Consider the following 9,028-nt stretch of genomic DNA (forward strand, 5'->3'; position numbering starts at 1 on the left):
GAACTGTACCCTAGAATAGACACCATATTCTCAGTCATCCCCATGGGTGAGGGGGGGAGAGAGGAAGGGAAGACGATAGACCCAAACTGAGCATTCTGGGTTTATCCTGCAACTCAGAGTCAGATAAACCTCTCTTTCCTCCTCAGCATAAATAAATGAGTGGGGGCAGGGAGGCACACCATCACTCCTCCTGTCAGATAAAGTCCTCAGTGCACAAATATCAGTGAAAGCAGAAGGGTATTTAACAACTTCAATTTCTATACACTGCAAATGGTCATAGAGGCACAAAAATATAGATTCAGGATCAAAGTTCAGGAGCAGTAGATTGCTGGTTTGTACACCACTGAACACGTAGGCCCTTCAAGTTACCAAAATAACAACCCAGGACCAAACTTTCAGGGACACAAGTTCCACTCTCTCATTTGCCCTTTAATGAAATGCAATTTTCAATTATCTCAAGGACCCCGAGTTCCCAATGAAGTAGCAGAACTTCATGTTAAAATGCTAATTTCCACACATAAGTCATGGAGGTGGTGGCAGAAGAACTATGAGCTCCATAATTGCTGCTTACAGGATAATTAAGAGATTAATATTATGAAAGTTAATTATAAAATTATATTAATTAATTTTAATAGCCCAATGATCCTTCTGGAATTGATGTCTGAGAAGAATGTGGTCCTTAGAGAGACCTACTGGGAAAAGTAGAGTCAGACTGACATTTTCAGGCCCAAGTGATGCCGTCTTTGGTCTGAACTGTAGTTCAGGCTACACAGGACACACACAAGGGATGCACATAAATGTCTCAGATTCTTGGGCTGGTGGGGTGGAGTTGGGGTGGGGGAGTAACAACTGTTTCCAAAGGTGAATCTGTGGCAAGAAAATCCTTTCAAGGACCAAAAGGTAAGACTCTTTTTTTTTTTTAAGATTTTATTTATTTATTTGTGTGTGTGTGTGTGTGTGTGTGTGTGTGTGAGAGAGAGAGAGAGAGAGAGAGTACAATCAGGGGGAGGGGCAGAAGGAGAAGCAGATTTCCCGCTGAGCAAGGAGACTGATACGGGACTCAATCCCAGGACCCTGGGGTCATTACCTGAGCCAAAGGCAGAGGCTTAACCAACTGAGCCACCCAGGCACCAAAAGGTAAGACTTAGGATGACTTTATAAACTTTATCAGCCTTACATTATATAAGTGGCAATTTTTTTTAATATCATGATGATCTTTCCTAAATGTAAGATTTGATGATGCATTCACTATCCAAATTACTGCAATAATGAACTGTCTTCTGGTCCATTTCTAATATAATTTTGAGATCTATGGCATGGAGAATTAGTTTAATGCTGAAACTCAATACTCTATCACAGGCCACAAGCCTTGGGTTTGCCCTGGTGATTGAAGGTATTCTCAGTGTGAAATCATCTGTACTCTGTCTTCCTCCCTAAAATTCATAAATGATGTTTTCTGAGGTTTGTTTTGAGGTTTGTTTCCAGATTAAGGAAAATCTTCAATTTTTCATTTTTCAAGGGAAAAGAAATATATGGAAGCAAGAATAATAAGGGTCTGAGACATCATTGTGAAGAAAAAAAGATTTGTTTATATGAAGCCAGTGATTTTGGCCTGTCACACAACACATGTCAGACATCTGAAAGAAGCGATGGTAGATGTAATGATTTAACCTTGAGCCCATGTAATTGAAGAAGTGAGCACCCTAAGAGTAGTTAGGAGCATGGGCTCTGGAGAAAGACAAATCTTTTTTTCTCCACTACTGGACCTTGAATTGGTGTGCTGGTGGTCTCCAAGACCACTCTCAGGTTCAACAATTTGATGGATGGATTCATAAGACTCAGAGAAATACTGAAGTTATAGTTTATTACCGTAGAAGGACACAGATTAAAATCAGTAAAGAGGTAATGCACATAGGATGAGGTCCAGAAGAAAAGACACAAGTTTCCAAGGGGAAATAGTTGTCTTCTCAATGTAGGGTTGCATAAGTGCTTAATTCTCCTGGCAATAATGTGAGACATCACCTGCTAAGTGTTACCAACCAGGGAAGCCTTCCCAAGCCTTGGTGTTCAGGTTTATTGGAGGTCAGTCATATAAGCATGCAGCAACCACAAGGCTGGACAGCCACTCAGTCTTTCACACCCTCATAAGTGAAACTGACACAGCATGCCTAAAGCCTCAGACAAACAACAGACATAACCAGAAGTCACGTTGTAAGCGTAAATCCTCTGGTCATACTGACACAAGCTGGTCCAGGGCCTCAGCCATACAAAACCCTCATCCGGCCCCAGAAGGCATCTCCAGGAGCTGACCAAGATCACTCCTTTCTTTGGAATGTGCAGAGTGTGAGTACCTAAGCCTGCTTAACCAACTCTTCATTGCAGTTATTCAGCCTCCCTGGGGCTTAGTGTCTTTTTGGGAAAACTGGGCTAATAAAAAATAGCCTCCTTAAAAGCTTATCATGAGGATAAAACATATACATATACATGTAATGTGTTCAAAAACATGCCTAATTCAAAACAAGAACTCCATGTGACCATTTTTAGATTTTAAAAAATCATACGAATTACGTCCGCTTTCAAGAAGATAGAGTATGATTCATTTTCCTATTCCTCCCATTAAGTATAACTAAAACCCTGGAGATTATATATGAAACAATCACCAGACTTTGAAAGGTGGAAAGCAAAAGGCAGTTAGGGACCAGGAGACCCAAGGAAAAACACAGCAGTGAGTTCTGTAGGCTTACTTTTTGCCTCATATATCCTCAACTAAGAATTGAAGCTGGTGAGCCAGAAACGTCAATAGGAGCAGACAAAAAAATTCCCAAGGAAAGCCGCCCTCTCTAACCAAACTGGCAAGAAAGGGGGAGCCTAGGAAGACAGATAACTTTTGGACAATAACCTCTCTACTGCAGCTAAACACTGTAGACCTCCCTCCACGCAGGACAGCAAAGGCCAAGTGGGGTGCCTAAACTTCCACTCTCATCAGGTATAATGAAGGGCCCAGTATCCTATCCCCACTGGGTTATTGTCAGAAAAGACCATTAGGGAGCAAGGATGTTCATCTCTGATGAGTAGTAAATAGCCTCTTCCACCCCTCCCCCCACCATTGTGTCATTGGAGACCATATGAGGAGTCTGGACTTCCTGGCCATCATGGTGGTATCAAGCACCTTTTCCAGCTGGGGCTGTGTCAGACGATACCTGAAGGAGAGTAAGGACTTTCATCAGTGCCCAGTAGTAATAAGACCACACTATACCACTCTCATCCCCATGAGGCCATATGGATAGCAGTAAAGGCAGTTATATGCATTCTAGCCAGGGTGACATTAGCAGGGGTCTACTGTGGAGCGGAAATTCCTACACCACCCATTCACTACAAGGAGACTTTCTTCTCCTCAATTGTCAATGGTGGCTGGAGGTGAGAGAGAAGCTTAAAAAAAAAAAGAAACTCAAAGTCATATTGGCTGAAAACATCCTAAATTTTGCAAAAACCACAAACCTGGAGAACCATGAGGCTGCATAAATCAGAAACAAGATGAACTTAAATAATCCACTCCAAGACCTATAATAATCAAACCCCTTCAAAGTAAGGACAATGAAAAGAATTTTTTTTGAAAAAAATGTGAGAAATAGCAATTTACTTATAGAAAAAAACAACTTGAATGACAACAGATTCCTTATAAGAAACTGTGGGAGCCAGAAGAAAGTGGTATGACATATTTTTATGTGCTAAAAGAATTGTCAAGCTATAATTCTATACCTAGTATAAAAGAACAGAGTCCAAAAATAACATCATTCCAAAGAAAATAAAAAATCTAGAGCTTTTTTTCCCCCTTACCTGCCTCAGGATTACTCTCTTACTAGAATTAATGAATATAGGAAAATCTAGACACTTCAGAAGAAACCAACTATTAGCCAAAATGGTATATTTACTCCAATCCTATGGCTCCACATGGCAATCACAGAACAGCTTGACATTAGTATATTTCCCAAATTTGGAGATGACTTCACACCCTGCATTGTGTAAAATTGAGCTACATTTAATTTATGATGCTTAATTTTCTTTTGTGAAAATTTGTTTAGGAAACTACTTCTATATCACTTAGTCCTAACCTTCTTACATATGTACTTTTAAAACATGCCATGTTGTAAGGGGGAAACATCTTAAATGTCTGGACTAGTCTACTTGAATGAGTCTACACATTAGAGAGCTGCTCCTGCCAATGCAGCAGTCCCTAGCCACATAGGGCCATTCCAATTTGCATTTGGTAAAATTAAAATTCAGTCCCTCTGTTGCACTAGGTACATTTTGAGTGCTAAATCTTACTAATGTTCCCATATTGGCAGCAGAGATCCAGAACATTTCCATCGTTGAAGAAGGTCCCAATAACAGTACTACTTCACCAAGGTATCTAGTTACTGTTATTTGGGCCATAGTTTAAATGAATTGTGAATATTAGAATTAAGTATCTAAAATGTATATCAAAGTTACCACATAGAAAAAAATCTAGCTTTGTTTCAGTATTCTCCAACTTTTCTTAATAACTCAGTCTCTTTGTCAGAAAAGTCCAGCTGCCCAATGGAAATACTGATTAAGTGCCCAGAGAGTGCAGATCATTGTACTTGAAGGAGAAAACCAAAATAAAGACTTAGAAAACTTAAAACCTACAGTACACATATTTGTTTAAATTGTCCCTCTCCAAAACCCAACCACAAGCTGTCTGCACACACACACACACACACACACACACACCCATAAATAACATTAAGCAAAATTCAAGGTCCCCAAAGTTGTCTGTGGACTTTGTTTAAATGTTAATAACACTTAATTGCAAGGTTTGCGTGTTTCTCTTGCTATCTAAAATGCGTTCATGGTGCCCTCATGCAACTGTTTTAGTACTAGGACTGTATTTTGGCGTACAGATTTAATTGAATAATTGTATACAATGCCCTAAACAAGTATGCTTGGAATGAAATTATTAACATTAATTTCAGTAATTAGTTGTGACTATTTCTGCTTTGTGGAGGAATCTTTTGCTTAAGTGACAAGATAAAATATTCACATAAAGATGGTGATACAGGGTTACTGGGATTCACTGTAGGCCCAGAGTTAGGAAACAGCCCTAAATGCAGGAAATCTTCAGGCAGAGTATCAGCATGTCTCTCATTATAAAGGAGAAAATCTAAAAGCTGGTGAAGCTATAGAATCAAATCCAAGAATGCACTGCATCCTTGATAGGAGATGGAGAAGCCGGGGTGTCTGTGTGGCTCAGTGGTTAACCATCTGACTCTTGCTTTTGGCTCAGGTCATGATCTCAAGGTCCTGAGATCACTTAGCGTGGAGTCTGTTTAAGATTCTCTCTCTCTGGGGCACCTGGGTGGCTCAGTCATTAAGCGTCTGCCTTCGGCTCAGGTCATGGTCTCAGGGTCCTGGATCAAGCCCCGCATCGGCCTCCCCGCTCTGCAGGAAACCTGCTTCTCCCTCTCCCACTCCCCCTGCTTGTGTTCCTTCTCTCACTGTGTCTCTCTCTGTCAAATAAATAAATAAAATCTTAAAAAAAAAAAGATTCTCTCTCTCCCTTTCCCTCTGTCCCTCCCCCTGTCACACTTCCTAAATAAATAAATAATAAATACAATCTTTAAATAAAAAAGAAAAAGAAATGGAGAGGCCACATTGACTGTCCCTCCCCATTCTGCCCTGGTATATCACTGCTCACCTTCAGTATAATGGATTCCCAGTGATTTCTTTATTTTTGGTTAGGTCAGTGGTTCCCAAGCTTTAATGTGCTCAAGCATCAAGTGGTGAACTTGTTAAAATGCAGTTTCCTGAGCTCTGTCAACAGAAATTCTGATTCACTGGCTTGATGTTAGACCCAAGAATCTGCAGCTTGAAAAACACCCCATATTAATGAATGTAGGTATTCCAAACACACATGGATTAGAAACACATGGTACTTATTCTTTGAAAAACATGAACCAAAGTCCCTTTTCCTTCATAGATCCTCTAATCTAAATTTTGAACTGTTTTTTATACAATGGATAATAACACGAATTAGAGAATCAGGCAGTCTAGGATTAATCTACATCTCTTTTGGCCTTAACCTTGGACAAATTACTTACTGTTTTTAATACTGAGTTTACCCTCAATATTGTTGTAGTTCATAGTTGTTCTTGTTATTACAATGTACTTTCAGTGGCCATCACCAGTTTAGACACATACACACAGCTTTTATTATAACCTTGCTTGTGGCAGAAGAATTTCTTCTGTAGGATCCTATTGGATTTATAGCCTAGTAACCAGTAGGGTCACAGAGTTATTGTCATCCTTTCTGTAGTTTTAGAATTGTTACCCTTTTCTCTTTTTCTCTTCTCCCATTCCTTTTTCTTTCTTTCCTCCCTTCTTTCCTTTTTTCCTCCTTCCCTCCTTCCCTCCCTTCCTGATAGTTCTAATCCTGATGTTTATTCTTAAAACTATAATTTCTCTCATGTTCCCCCCAAATACCATAAAAATATATATGCAATCTGTTAGATTCAAATGAGAAATTTTATTTCTGGAGGTTTTCATTCTAACTTTGGGCTTATTGAACTAGGATCATTTTACTGACACAAATTTTTAAGGATTTGTTAAAGCTCTTAGCAATGACTTTCCTGGTAATTGCATGAAAAGAAAACTATCCTAAATGCCTAACTGCAGCTCACAAATATTATGTCTGCATCACCTCCTGATATATTTTTAAATACAATATTCATAATGTTAATTTTTAGACAAGTTGAATACTATGAAATTGGTCTGTTTTATATTTATTGAAAAATGTTTTTACTTAATTTTTGCTTTGGTTCAACAGTTAAATCATTTTTTTGTCCATTTGTGTATGGGCTGATGTGCCAGAATATCAAATACTTTGCTAATTAAAGGTCTAAATCTCATCTCAGGTAATTGATTCACTACAGAAAATGGAAGAAAGATGTGATATAAATAGCAATGCATTCTTGATACCCTTTGGGTTCTCTTTTAATTGATATCAGCACATCATCTGCCAAAGCAGAATGGCATAGTGGGTTCTTCCTGTGGGCGTGCACATATGTTCATGGATCATGTAAATATACTACCAAAATAATGTAAGCTCCCCTAATTGAATTTCAACCAAGAGAGCAGTTATAAGGGACAAGCAACCCATATTTGGTTACTCTATTTCCTATTAAACAAACAAACAAGGGAAAACATTGGGAAAATGGCTAACCATACCTGAGGTGAAAGGTTCACGACCCAATTTTTTTTCATTTGGTAAATAACAGTCTTGATTAGAGAAAAGCCTAGAACCCTGTGTCCTGATGTATTGAAACTAATGGCCAACCTAAAATCAGAGTTTCTTATTTTTTCATGAGTTATATTGGCATTTATTTATTCATTATTTCATTTCTTTAGTCAACAAATTTGAATGTATTTTCTGTGCCTACCAAAGGTGATTGAAACAAAAGCCCTCTGGGAGCTCATAGTCTAGTCCAAGAGAGAGGCTACTAGAGTTCCAATGCCATGTAAGGAAAAATAGTGAAACCCAGAGCATGGCATGGATTTCAGACATCCAGATACTTGATTTATTGTGTGAGGCACTTAGGCACCACTGTGCCTTTGCTCCATTTGAATTCAATTCCTACAGCCATCTTCCTGGACTTATGCAATAGATGAATTTAAACTTGTTCTTTGACAACTCGTTCAAATATGACCCTTTCTCTGAGGCCTTCGTTCATCCTTCTTCCTTCACCAGACTTTCCACACTACCCCCAACCTCCCTCTAACCAAAATCTATCATCCCCTTCTCTGAGCTCCCCAAATGTTTAGAACATGCCTCTGCATAGCAACCACCCCATTTTATTATATTTGTGGCTTCTATTTGTTTCTCTGAATAGAAGATGACCTTCTGGAAAGATGAGACTAGCCATTCCATGTCCTCGCAAAGCATCTGGTCCACTGTGGATATTAAAAAATATGTCTTGGATTATATTGACTCAAACAGGAGAAAAGCCATTGACTGTGGGCTGCTCTCCACCCTCCGTGTCAGCCCCAGCACCACCGGCCTTCTTGTCTCTCTAAAGTGCTGCAGGGTGATTTTACAGCAAGGAATAATAACAGGTAGCCCTCTTGTGGATGAGTGTGAGATGAACCATTTTTCATTTTTGTGAAAAACAGAAAAGCCTTCCTGATCAGACACACAAAGTACTTTGCCACCACACTTCCTGGGACTGTCCCACCTTTATGTTTCAGTGCTGACCCCTCACAGGAATCCTGGGGTGTCACCCTGTGAGGCCTGTGTCTGTTAGCTTGCCTGGTGTCTGGACTTTCAGATAAATGGAGTTTTTTGGCTACAGGGATATTTTTCTGTGCTTTGGTCAAGAAATTCCATGGCTATGACACTGGAAAAGCAGCAACTTTGGTGGTGATTAGCAACTTCAGTCTGTTAATAAGAGCTGTGTATGAAGTCTCTCATGTTCTAAAATGCGACCACAATCAGAGCTGTTTGTTATAAATTACCTCAGATCAAATAGAATACCAAATTTAAATAGAGAACCTAATTTACTGGACCAAACAGTCCCTAAAATTCAACATAAATACTTCACCTCGGGCTCATCACTTCTTCTTTCAGGTTATTTATAATACAATGCAAGAAACAGTATGTTTTTTCTTACCTTTAAGGCCTCTCTTTCCCCTTTGGAATATTCATCTTTTTACGCCACGGGAAAAAAAATTGTTGGAAAAATTAAATTGTAACTTATGAATTCTGGGCATGTTTCAGTGTAAAAGGAAAATCACTGCACATTTTGGGCAGTAAAATGAATCTGAAGTCTGTCACACGTGTAATTGTCTCCTAGGAGACCCAAGCATAAATCATCACCATGGAGACCACTTCAGCCCTCACTGCTTGAAATCATTAGCATGGATAATCAGCTGGGCTTTGTTTTGGGGGAAGAAAGACTATAAATACCTGGCCAAGCCTTACACACTATGACAGAAGTGGTGTGCCCAAGGGTGA

At 39.3% G+C, this 9,028-nt stretch overlaps 1 long non-coding RNA gene across 1 annotated transcript; it reads right to left on the reverse strand.

Annotated features, from left to right (window-relative positions):
* Window positions 1-1,856: 1,856 nt before the first annotated feature.
* LOC113909975 lies at window positions 1,857-8,820 on the reverse strand. Its single transcript, XR_003515867.2, has 3 exons — window positions 8,685-8,820; window positions 5,717-5,886; window positions 1,857-3,200 (listed from the first exon to the last, which is right to left on the reverse strand). It is a non-coding gene; the product is annotated as an uncharacterized LOC113909975 (long non-coding RNA).
* Between the last annotated feature and the right edge of the window lie 208 nt (window positions 8,821-9,028).

Source organism: Zalophus californianus, chromosome 6 (assembly GCF_009762305.2).
Source record: "Zalophus californianus isolate mZalCal1 chromosome 6, mZalCal1.pri.v2, whole genome shotgun sequence".
Lineage (NCBI taxonomy): Eukaryota > Metazoa > Chordata > Mammalia > Carnivora > Otariidae > Zalophus > Zalophus californianus.